The sequence below is a fragment of the Oncorhynchus mykiss genome, chromosome 17, assembly GCF_057628025.1.
Source record: "Oncorhynchus mykiss isolate SJ-2025 chromosome 17, ASM5762802v1, whole genome shotgun sequence".
NCBI lineage: Eukaryota > Metazoa > Chordata > Actinopteri > Salmoniformes > Salmonidae > Oncorhynchus > Oncorhynchus mykiss.
Window position 1 is genome coordinate 65,856,093 of NC_143038.1, and position 13,124 is coordinate 65,869,216.

Here is a 13,124-nt window from a genome sequence, read left to right on the forward strand (position 1 = left end):
GTCAGTGACAACTCTTTGGAGTTTATGACAGCAACTATGTGAGCTAATTACAGTATTATAGACACTATGTCCTGGGATTTCATATGATCTTCTATGCAGAAGAACCCATTATCTTATAACGACTCTTATGTTGTTTGTGAGCGTCTCAGCTTTTCATAGCTTGTTGTGCAAACCATTCAGTCTCTACAGACGCTTTTGTCCAATGACCCGGCCCAGGCCCCTTCGGGATCCACCCATGTCTCACAAACACCGCTCTAGCTCAGCCACCATTAATCACACATACTAATAGTTGGTATCTATGGATGCAGAATAAATGGAATAATCTGTAAACACATATGGTTTAAAAGGGTTTTGAAGCACTAAATCACGCCGGTGTGATTGTGGGACTCAAGTAATAACCATTGTCACGTTTGTCGTAAGAACGGGACCAAGGCGCAGCGAATGTTGAGCGGATGTTGAGTTCCACATATTTATTTCAAAGTGAAACTTAAAGCAAAAAATGATAAATCAATAAACGAACAATGAAATGTGACTAAGTGGTGCACATGCACAAACACAAAACAATATCCCACAAACACAGGTGGGAAAAATAGCTACTTAAATATGATCCCCAATTAGAGACAACAATTACCAGCTGCCTCTAATTGGGAATCATTCAAAACACCAACATAGAAAAATTAAACTAGAACACAACATAGAAATATTAAACTAGAATACCCCCTAGTCACACCCTAACCTGCTACACCACACAGAAACAAGGGCTCTCTATGGTCAGGGTGTGACAACCATGGCATTAATTCTCATTAAAGTAGATACTTCAGGTTCCCACCAACACAGCCATGGGTATAGGGCCGTGGATAGAGTCAGGCAGAGCATTGTACTGTCTGGATCTTGTGAAGCACCAATCTGTGACATCATTCTTCTACATCCACAGCGTTTCATTGTCTAATTATGAACTGGGCAGTCTATTTAACTGGCAGGAAAATTAATGGCGGTACTCTAATCCAATGGTAACTTTTATGCTTTTCTCTGACCTTAACCTCACTAAAGATATACCTTAACTTAACTAAACCCGACCTTAATGAAGTGTTATATTGATATATTGTATGAATGATCTGGTTATGAACCGGATGAATGTTTAGAATATTGTATCTTTACTGAAAGGATAAGGGATTTGCTTGAATAGGTTTATTACAGTCTCCATGAACAACGTTGCCTTTAAATATCAACAGCTCTATAACATGGATATTCCGCGGTCCGGACTGAATCTAGGCTATAGGCTACTGAAATGATCAGATGTTGTAACTGACATATTGTATTTGTCACAAATGTTTAACCTTGACATTTTAGTCACTTCTGTGTATTTAACCCTTGTGTGGTGTACATGTTTTTGTCATTGTTCCCAATGTTGTCGGGTCTGATGGACCCACAACATTATTTTTAAAACAATACAGCCATAAGAATTTACATAAAAATACTTAATACTTAAGCAAACAATACAGACCGCATACATGGTTAATATTTGGCCCAGCGTCGTTCGGGTTTGGCCGGGGTAGGCCGTCATTGTAAATAAGAATTTGTTCTTAACTGACTTGCCTAGTTAAATAAAGGTTTTATACATTTGTCATTTACCTATGCTGGATCACATTCATCAATAAAAGCTCTATTCGTTTTTTAAATAAAATGTGATTTTTGGAAACAAAAATCAATTATAATCAAGACATGGGTGGAATAAATCATGTTAATCTTGAAGAAATATAACGGTTATCACTATTGATGTTTATTGCTTTGAACTGAACAAATTAGAAGGACAAATTTTACATACAGTATTTTATGGAAATTATAAATGAGCCCCATTGAACACAAATTAAGGCCGGTCTACACACCACATGAGGGACAGAGTGTTACTGTGTGAGTGTTGCAAATGTATTTCTTGCACTTGATGTATGTGTACTGTGTCTTCCTGTCCTTCTTGGGTCCACACAGATCGCATCACTTCTTCTTGTTGCTACCGACTGCAATCTAGAATGATGAAAACACTTAGTTCAGGAATTTTACTAACATCTCACTCACTCACTCACTCACTCACTCACTCACTCACTCACTCACTCACTCACATATATAGTTACAGCAGGTCAAGGTTGGAGAGTCAGACACACACACACAAGCAACAAAATCACTCACACTTACTTCCGGTATTGGAGTTGTTGGTTCTGTGGGTCGGGCGGATGGGGCACCAGCATCCTCCTCCTGAATCCTCCTCACGATGGCTGCAGAAGCTGGGGTCCTTGGGATATGCCTTGCCCAGCTCCTCGAGAAACAGCTGTCTCCTCTGGAGCTTCCCTCTGTTCCATTCTGGGATCAAAGCCATCCAGATGACAAACGTGTTGTAAGCCGAGACGTCGAAGATGTTGAAGAATATCACAAGTGGCCAGAGTAGGGTTCTTCTTTTGCAGCTGTAGCCAGTCAGCAGCTTGTCTAAATTGTCCTTTGAGGCATTGGAATCTATTAAGATTTCTGTATTTTGATGTTCCTGTCCACAGATTCTCCCATCCCTATGAAGCATACTCATGAGTACAACAAGTATGCCTTTCTTTGGCACGAAGGACACTAGGCACGCGTCAGCCGTGAACACAAACTTAGAGGAATTGATAGACCTATTCCATGTATTCAACAGCTGAGGTTGGAGCTTCCCCGTACACTCTTGCAAGTTCCACACATATGATGAAGCAGCATCACAGTCAGCCCAGATCTTGATTCCATATTTAGATTGTATGTACTGCCTGAAAGGGCAGCGGCTCCTAAATGGCATAAGCTGCACATCAACAGTAACATTGGGCCCAGGGTTGAAAAACAGGGGAAGGCGGTCCACCCGCTTGCCCCACACTGACCTGATTGCAGCAAGCTTGTTTCTCTGCTAGCTTGTCTCTCTTCATTGTATAATTTTTAATTTAGTAAACATTGAAAATGGATCCTAAAGACCCAACCTCCACACTTGGGTTAAATTCAGATGAGAAATTGTATATGTAATGTTTAGCCAAAGATAACTTCTGTTATTCTGTTTGTATGATCTCAATGGATAATGGATAAAGAATATTTTCAAAACATTTGTTCTTGAGAACTCATGCTTGTTAGCTTTTTGTGTTGTTAGCTTTTTGTGTTGTTTCCCCAAGTTCACAAATTCTAAGATGATACCAGTAAGTAGTCTTCCACGAGTCTTGGCTCATAGGAGCAGGAGCCTGTTTCTATAGAGTGATACATCTTTACGTACAAATACACCCCCTGGACAGAATGCTAGTCTATCGCAGGGCGTTACCAGTCTTAACAGTGCCAATGTCAATACCGTGTGAATGCATGGTCTACTTCAAATAACGCTTCCCAAACTCTGTCCTCGGGACTGCAAGGGGTGCACTACAAAGCTGATTAAAATGACCAAAGCGTGATGATTGGTTAGACAATCTGGAACTCTCTCTTTCTAAAATTATCCGCCGCCATTGTCGCAACCCCTATTACCAGTCTATTAAACCTCTCTTTCGTATCGTCTGAGATCCCTAAAGATTGGAAAGCTTCCACGGTCATCCCCCTCTTCAAAGGGGGAGACACTCTAGATCCAAACTGTTATAGACCAATATCCATCCTGACCTGCCTTTCTAAAGTCTTCGAAAGCCAAGTTAATAAACAGATGACTGACCATTTCGAATTACACCGTACCTTCTCCACTGTGCAACCCGGTTTCCGAGCTGGTCATGGGTGCACCTCAGCCACGCTCAAGGTACGAAAGGATATCATAACCGCGATCGATAAAAGACAGTTCTGTGTAGCCGTCTTCATCGACCTGGCCAAGGCTTTCGACTCTGTATTCTTATCGGCAGAATCAATAGCCTTGGTTTCACAAATGACTGCCTCGCCTGGTTCACCAACTACTTCGCAGACAGAATTCAGTGTGTCAAATCGGAGGGCCTGTTGTCCGGACCTCTGGCAGTCTCTATGGGGGTACCACAGGGTTCAATTCTCGGGCCGACTATTTCCTCTGTATATATCAATGATGTCCCTCTTGCTGCGGGTGATTCCCTGATCCACCTCTATGCAGATGACACCATTCTGTATACATCTGGCCCTTCTTTGGACACTGTGCCAACTAACCTCCAAACAAGCTTCAATGCCATACAACACTCCTTCCGTGGCCTCCAACTGCTCTTAAACGCTACTAAAACTAAATGCATGCTTCGCTGCCCGCACACGCCCGCCCAACTAGCATCACTACTCTGGATGGTTCTGATCTAGAATACTATCCTTCCAGACTCATATCAAACATCTCCAATCCAAAATCAAATCTAGAATCGACTTTCTACGGCTTTCTAACAAAGCTGTAAAGGCCGTTGTTGGTGGAAGAAGGTGAGGACCAAGGTGCAGCGTGGTATGTGTCCATATTTATTAAAATGAACACGGAAATAACAAAAATACCAAAGAGAAACGATCGAAAACAGTTCTGGCTGGTGCAGACAGACAACAGAAAACAATCACCCATGAAACACAATAGAAAACAAGCTCCCCAAATATGGTTCTCAATCAGGGACAACGATTGACAGCTGCCTCTTATTGAGAACCATACCAGGCCAAACACAGAAATAGCAAATCATAGAAAAACTAACATAGACAACCCACCCAACTCACGCCCTGACCATACTAAAACAAAGACATAACAAAAGAACTAAGGTCAGAACGTGACAAAAGCCTCCTTCACTCATGCCGCCAAACTTACCCTAATTAAAACTGATAATCCTACCGATCCTCGACTTCGGGGATGTCATCAAAAAAATGGCTTTCAATACTCTACTCAGCAAATTGGATGTAGTCTATCACAGTGCCATCCGTTTTGTTACCAAAGCCCCTTATACCACCCACCTCTGCGACCTGTATGCTCTAGTCAACTGGCCCTCGTTACATCTTCTTCGCCAGACCCACTGGCTCCAGGTCTTCTATACATCTATGCTAGGTAAAGCTCTGCCTTATCTCAGCTCACTGGTCACGATAACAACACCCACCTGTAGCACGCGCCCCAGCAGGTATATCTCACTGGTCATCCCCAAAGCCAACACCTCCTTTGGCCACCTTTCCTTCCAGTTCTCTGCTGCCAGTGACTGGAACAAATTGCAAAAATAGCTGAAACTGGAGACATACATTTCCCTCACTAACTTTAAACATCAGCTATCTGAGCAGCAGTTGTAAATGAGAACTTGTTCTCAACTAGCCTACCTGGTTAAAGAAAATAAAATAAAATAAAACGTTTTTTAAAGGCTTTTTAAATCAGCTGTGTGGGGCCCTGAGTACTGAGTTTGGGAAACCCTGAATAACAGAACCATATCAACCAGAGGCAGCAGATCAGTAAATGTGGAATGCATTTAGACAGGCAGCCCAATTGTGATATTTTTTATAACAATAACATCAAATCTTTTTGCATGTAACCTTTTTCAGAGCTAATATGATTGATTAAAATAATAATTATAGTGAGAGAATAAAAATCTTAATTGGGCTGCCTGTCTAAATGTTTACATTCTTTTAAAGGCAATGTTTCCGACGTTCACGGAGATCGCATTCACGGTAAATGCTGCAGAAACAGACACGACTCCTGATAGCCACTTGGTCATACAAGGACGGTTAAGCTACACCTGAATAACAGCAGGTGGTGCAGCAGCAGACACACCCTGTGCCCTGGTTTACACCCATTACCTCACTTTGATTTGTTTTACTTACCCTGCCTGTCTTGTATCATGGGGTGTCAGGTAGCCTAGTGGTGAGACAATTGGGCCAGTAACCAAAATGTTGCTAGATCAAATCCCTGAGCTGACAAGGTAAAAATCTGTCGTTCTGCCCCTGAACAAGGCAGTTACCCACTGTTCCTAGGCCGTCATTGTAAACAAGATTTTCTTCTTAACGGACTTTCCTAGTTAAATAAAAGTTAAATAAAAAATGTTGTGTGGGCATAGGGCAAAAACTGTACTGTGGGCACAATACCAGTTTATGTCTTTCACCCAGTATTTACTGTATCTTACTGATTTATGGCTCTGGGATTAGCAAGTAACAACAAACAATGGTGTGTACAGATTTGTTGGCCCGTTTTATTATTGTCATTGTTTTAATATACACAGTATACACTCTTAGAAAAAGGGTTCCAAAAGGGTTCATCGGCTGTCCTCATAGGATAACCCTTTTTAGGTCCAGGTAGAACCGTTTTGGTTGCAGGTAGAACTATTTTGGGTTCCATGTAGAACCCTCTGTGAAAAGGGTCCTACATGGAATGCGAAAGGAACCAAAAAGGTTTGTCAAAGGGCTCTCATATGGGGACGGCAGAAGAACACTTTTAGGTTCCAGATAGCACCTTTTTTCCTAAGAGGGAAGAATAGGGAATGGAGTTGGGTAATGTTTGACCTTTTAACTGGAGATATATTCTTTGCTTACAACTAATTTTGAGGATGACTACACCCACCAAAGAACACATTATCTACTCTGTCACGTGGTATAGAACCACAGTGTGAAACAATCCCAGATCATCGACACTACTGAGACTTGGCACTTAGCCAGGTCGGCACATAAGTGGTTTTCAAGGAAGGTGTGGTTGTTTTTTTAATGACCATGGCATTAATCATCATTAACATAGATACTTCAGGTTCCCACCAACATAGCCATTGGTATAGAGCCATGGATACTGTACATCAGGAAGACGCAGAGCATTGTATTGTTTGGATCTTGTAAAGCACCACCCTGTTACATAATTATTCCACCTCCACGGTGTTTCATTATCTAATTATGAAAGTGTATATTTAACTGGCAGAAAAGGAATGGTGTCAGAAAGTGATATGCCAACCCAATGTTAAAGGCCCAGTGCAGTGAAAAACGTGATTTTCCGGTGGTTTATATGTATATTTACACACAATGAGGTAGGAATAATACTGTGACATTTTGAAAAAGATGTAAGAGCTGACATTTCAGAGTAAGAGCTTTTTGAGTAGAACGCCTGAGATTTCAGCCTGTATTGGTGGGATGGAGTTTTGGCCTTCCATGGTGACATCACCATGCGGTAAATTAGTTAATAGACCAATAAGAAAGATAGTTCCAAACCTCTCTGCCAATAACAGCTTTTCCTTCCCCACTCAGATCACTCCCATACAGTCTTAGCTGAATGCATTCCTGCTTGAGAAATGTCCCTTTACTAAGAAGCTATTTTTGTTGCTTTTTTACTATTTTAATTGAAAATATGTACACAGAGGTATTTCATTTTTACCCAGAAATAATTTGATATAGAGATAAGAATGGCTGAATTGGACCTGTAATTTGCATGCCTTTACCTAACCCTAACCCTAACCCTAACCCTAACCCTAACCCTAACCCTTAACTTTCCATACTAGAGGTTTCGACCGCATATGGGATCACCTGATTTAAAATTGAGAGATACTCTATCCATCTCGATGACACTTATTTTAAAGGGGTCCTTATTACAGTGTAATTACATGTGTAATTGCACTGTAACACCTATAGTAGTTAACTGTAACAGCTCATAGTTACAATGTACTAACAACATGTACCTGGTAGTAATTGCGGTCTGTAATTAGAGACGTGTAACAACAAATGCTCGTTACCATTCTTGTTACTAATGGTTTCCACTAAATTCAACTGTTTCGCTTCTTCTCAGCTGCATCTGATTCATTAACAACAGTGACAAAAGTTGGGATACCTTGTGGATGCACTGGGTGTCTGAGAGATTATAGCCTATGCTCAATAGGCTCTAATTACTTAACCATGAATGTGCACTGTTCAAAATATATCTCTAGTCAACATTGTTCCTAGCACTTGGCCCCAAAATAAAGCGTAGCATCTTGGTTAACTTGGTTGAGTTAATGCTTACAAATTTAATACGAGTGTAATCCCAGATGAGGAATAAAACATTATTTTAAATCAAATCAAATGTATTTATAAAGCCCTTCTTACATCAGCTGATATCTCAAAGTGCTGTACAGAAACCCAGCCTAAACCCCAAACAGAAAGCAATGCAGGTGTAGAAGAAAGGTGGCTAGAAAAAACTCCCTAGAAAGGCCAGAACCTAGGAAGAAACCTAGAGAGTAACCAGGCTATGAGGGTTGGCCAGTTCTCTTCTGGCTGTGCCGGGTGGAGATTATAACAGAACATGACCAAGATGTTCAAATGTTCATAGATGACCAGCATGGTCAAATAATAATAATCACACTGGTTGTCGAGGGTGCAACAAGTCAGCACCTTTTCATAGCCAATCATTAAGAGTATCTCTACCGCTCCTGCTGTCTCTAGAGAGTTGAAAACAGCAGGTCTGGGACAGGTAGCACGTCCGGTGAACAGGTCAGGGTTCCATAGCCGCAGGCAGAACAGTTGAAACTGGAGCAGCAGCACGGCCAGGTGGACTGGGGACAGCAAGGAGTCATCATGCCAGGTAGTCCTGAGGCATGGTCCTAGGGCTCAGGTCCTCCGAGAGAGAGAAAGAAAGAGAGAATTAGAGAGAGCATCCGTCCGGGTCCTGGAGACCCACGGCTGGTCCTCACCTCCTGCTTGGCCTTGTCCTCTGGGTGTTGGATGAATGAGGCGCCATAGTGCTGGTAGTTCACATCTCCACTGGACAGGTACTGCCATGGTAATATCAGCAAGCTGGCCATCATCATTCATCCTGTTGGGAAACCCCATATTCCAGCAGACAAATCTGGGTTTAGCGGATGCTATTAGAACGCTACCTGCATTAGTGAGGATTGGGCACTGATGTTGGGCAATTAGGCTTGGCTCGCAGTCGACCTTCTAATTCAACCCAAAGGTGTTAGATGGGATTTAGGTCAGGGCTCTGTGCACGCCAGTCAAGTTCTTCCACACCGATCTTGACAAACCATTTCTGTATGGCCCTCGCTTTGTGCACTGAGGCATTGTCATGCTGAAACAGGAACGGGCCTTTCCCAAATGGTTGCCACAAAGTTGGAAGCACATACTCGTCTATAATGTTAATGTATGCTGTAGCGTTAAGATTTCCCTTCACTGGAACTAATTGATCTCTCCCGAACAATGAAAAACAGCCCCAGACCATTTTTCCTCCTCCAGCTAACTTTACAGTTGGCATAATGCATTGGGGCAGGTAGCGTTCTCCTGCCATTCGCCAAACCCAGATTTGTCCGTTGGACTGCCAGATGGTGAAGCGTGATTCTTCACTCTAGAGAACGTGTTTCCACTGCTTCAGAGTCCATTGGCTCTGAAGCAGTCGATGCTGGTGATCTTAGGCTTATGTGCGGCTTCACGGCCATGGAAACCGATTTCATGAAGCTCCCGACAAACAGTTATTGTGCTGATGTTGCTTCCAGAAGCAGTTTGGAACTCTGTAGTGAGTTTTGCAACCGAGGGAGTTTTACATGCTACACGCTTCAGCACTCTGCAATCCTCTTCTGTGAACTTGTGTCACCAACTATTTTGCGGCTGAGCAGTTGTTGCTCCTAGATTTTTCCAATTTCACAATAACACCAGTTGACCGGGGAAGATCTAGAAGGGCAAAAAATTTGACGAACTGACTTGCTGGAAAGGTGGCATCCTATGACAGTGCCAATTCGACACATTTGCCATTACTTATGCCATGTTCATGATAGCTGTGAGAGAGTGACTAACAAAATGAATGGGGGGCCCCATGGAAGTCACGCCCCAGAGCACATGCCCTGCGTGCCCGGTCAGTGATTTGGTGATGAATAGCCCCCTAGCGGCAGGTGTAGCATGGTGCATATCATGTCCCCTACCCTATCAGTAGGTGTTTGAATGTGATGCCCTGCAGAGAGAAGCTAGTGAAGGCTGTAGAGAGAAGTTAGTGAAGGCTGTAAAGAGAAGCTAGTGAAGGCTGCAGAGAAGCTAGTGAAGTTTACAGAGAGAAGCTAGTGAAGGCTGTAGAGAGAAGCTAGTGAAGGCTGTAAAGAGAAGCTAGTGAAGGCTGCAGAGAAGCTAGTGAAGGCTGCAGAGAGAAGTTAGTGAAGGCTGCAGAGAAGCTAGTGAAGTTTACAGAGAGAAGCTAGTGAAGGCTGTAGAGAGACGCTAGTGAAGGCTGTAAAGAGAAGCTAGTGAAGGCTGCAGAGAGAAGTTAGTGAATGCTGTACAGAGAAGCTAGTTAAGGCTGCAGAGAAGCTAGTGAAGGCTGCAGAGAGAAGTTAGTGAAGGCTGCAGAGAAGCTAGTGAAGTTTACAGAGAGAAGCTAGTGAAGGCTGTAGAGAGAAGCTAGTGAAGGCTGTAAAGAGAAGCTAGTGAAGGCTGCAGAGATGCTAGTGAAGGCTGCAGAGAGAAGTTAGTGAAGGCTGCAGAGAAGCTAGTGAAGTTTACAGAGAGAAGCTAGTGAAGTTTACAGAGAGAAGCTAGTGAAGGTTACAGAGAGAAGCTAGTGAAGGTTACAGAGAGAAGCTAGTGAAGGTTACAGAGAGAAGCTAGTGAAGTTTACAGAGAGAAGCTAGTGAAGGCTGTAGAGAGAAGCTAGTGAAGGCTGTAAAGAGAAGCTAGTGAAGGCTGCAGAGAAGCTAGTGAAGGCTGCAGAGAGAAGCTAGTGAAGGCTGCAGAGAAGCTAGTGAAGTTTACAGAGAGAAGCTAGTGAAGGCTGTTGAAAGAAATGTGCCATGGGACAGGGATTAGGCAAATTCCTAGTGTTTGACTCTGCCTGTGAGAATAACTACGTAGTTATTTTATGTAGCTAATCCGGTGAGTGATCCTGTTGCTAAATGCTGACTACCAGCCAGCCCATTATGCCACATGTAATATGCTACAATGTGGGATTTCAGCATTCGGTTCACCTCCCCAGATATTTGCTACACACTGATGTTTTAGGCAATATTGATAGTATTAACGTGGTTTACATCCATATTGAAGTGAGACTGAGTCCAGAATGTTTGTGCAGGTCTGAAACCAGTGAGAAATAATTTGATGTATAACACCGTTAATTTACGATTCCAACAGTGTATGGCCCACAGACTTATAATAACTGTTTCATGTCGTTCTAAGTACATACACTACCGACATGCTCAGGCTAGTCAATATTCAGGCTAGAGCCTGGGAGCTAAACCGTCAGATAAGACCTAAAGATAGAATGTATTAGATACCCTACATGAGGTATCTGACGGTAGGGCTGACGTGCTTACAATACCAGTGTTGGGTCTTCTGTATTTTATTGTAGGGTGTAATACTAGTGGTGACCTCACAGGCAGATTTGAGGCTTTTCAGCTGTTGCGGTTCCATTGTACCCACTGTGTGTGTTTCTGTGTGTGCATACACTGGTGTGAGTGTTGTGTACATGTTGGCGTGCATGCATTTGTTGTTTTGGTTGTTCAGCTATAGGTTGGTGTCTTCTGATACACTTTTCTTTAGCCCCAGGCCTTGGTTGTCTGGATTGTGGTGGGCCGTTTGTGCCACAGCGCCAGCCCCTCTCAGCACCTCTCAACCCCTCTCAGGGTCAGCCTGCAGCTGTCAGCAGATTCATTTCAAACAACTGGGAATGGGCAGAGAGTGGAGAGGATGGAAATTCAAGAGGGGGCAGAAACATGATGAGGCTCAAGGCGAGCCTTTACACTGGGACAGGCTTATCAGTCTTAGCAGGGTATTATCAACGGCTGCAACACTACTGGAGGAAAACTAATATTGTATTATCAACGGCTGAAACACTACTGGAGGAAACCTAGCAGAGTGTTATCAACGGCTGCAACACTACTGGAGGAAACCTAGCAGAGTGTTATCAACGGCTGAAACACTACTGGATGAAAACTAGCAGGGTCTTATCAATGGATGAAACACTACTAGAAGAAAACGAGTCCCAATATTTTGGATTGAGGGTTCAGGGAAGAAATTATAGATTGATAGGATTGATATAATGTACAAGATACAGTGTAGGGGGAAATTAAGATTATAGGGATGTGTGTGTATAGGAATGATCTATACTGAACAAAAATATAAAAAACATGTAAAGTGTTGGTCCCATGTTTTACGAACTGAAATAAAAGACCCCAGAAATGTTCTATACGCACAAGAAGCTTATTTTTCTCCAAATGTTGTGCACAAATTTGTTTACATCCCTGATAGTAAACATTTCTTCTTTGCCAAAATAATCCCTCCACCTGTCAGGTGCGGCATATCAAGAATCTGATTAAATAGCATGATTGTTACAAAGGTGCACCTTGTGCTGGGGACAATAAAAGTTCAATCTAAAATGCATAGTTTTGTTACACAACACAATGCCATATATGTCTCAAGTTTTGAGGGAGTGTGCAATTGACATGCTGACTGTCTGAATGTCCACCAGAGCTGTTGCCAGATAATTGAATGTTAATTTCTCTACCTTAAGCCAACCTCTACCAATGTCGTTTCAGAGGATATAGAAGTACGTCCAACCGGCCTCACAACAACAGACCACATGTAACCACTCCAGCCCAGAACCTCGACATCCGGCTTTTTCACCTGCGGGATCAACTGAGACCAGCCACCCGGACAGCTGAGGAAACTGAGAAGTATTTCTGTCTTTAATAAACACATTTTGTGGGGAAAAACTCCTTTTGATTGTCTGGGCCTGCTCCCTAGTGGGTGGCCCTGTCTCCCAAGTGGGTGGGCCTATCCCCACCCATGGCTGCACATGCTCAGTCATGTGAAATCCATAGATTATGGCCTGATTCAATTATTTATATTGATTGATTTCCTTATATGAAAAAAGAAAATTAATAAAAATTGTTGAAATTGTTGCATGTTGCGTTTATTTTTTGTTCAGTATAGGCCATACAGTATCTTTGTGCTTCGAGGTCCCTCTTTCAAAGTCACTGAGATCAAGCCATGGTATCCTTGGGATGTCCTTACACCATTGAAGTTAAAACGGTTAAGGTTAGGGTTAGGTAAGGGTTAAGGTTAGGGTAAGGATTTTGGGTAGGGATGTCCCAATCTCGGATAGCACTGATCCCAAAATAATGGGCCACTGGGCATTTATATAAATGACCCTAAGAATGATCTGATGTTAATTCCTTAGTGAACCACACCTGTGTGGAAGCACCTGCTTTCAATATGCTTGATATACCTAATTTAATCAAGTGTTTCCTTTATTTTGGGAGTTACCTTAA

At 42.6% G+C, this 13,124-nt stretch overlaps 1 long non-coding RNA gene across 1 annotated transcript; it reads right to left on the reverse strand.

Moving 5' to 3' along the window:
• Window positions 1-439: 439 nt before the first annotated feature.
• Window positions 440-3,978, reverse strand: LOC149976229 (uncharacterized). Its single transcript, XR_016488080.1, has 2 exons — window positions 2,191-3,978; window positions 440-2,022 (listed from the first exon to the last, which is right to left on the reverse strand). It is a non-coding gene; the product is annotated as an uncharacterized LOC149976229 (long non-coding RNA).
• Between the last annotated feature and the right edge of the window lie 9,146 nt (window positions 3,979-13,124).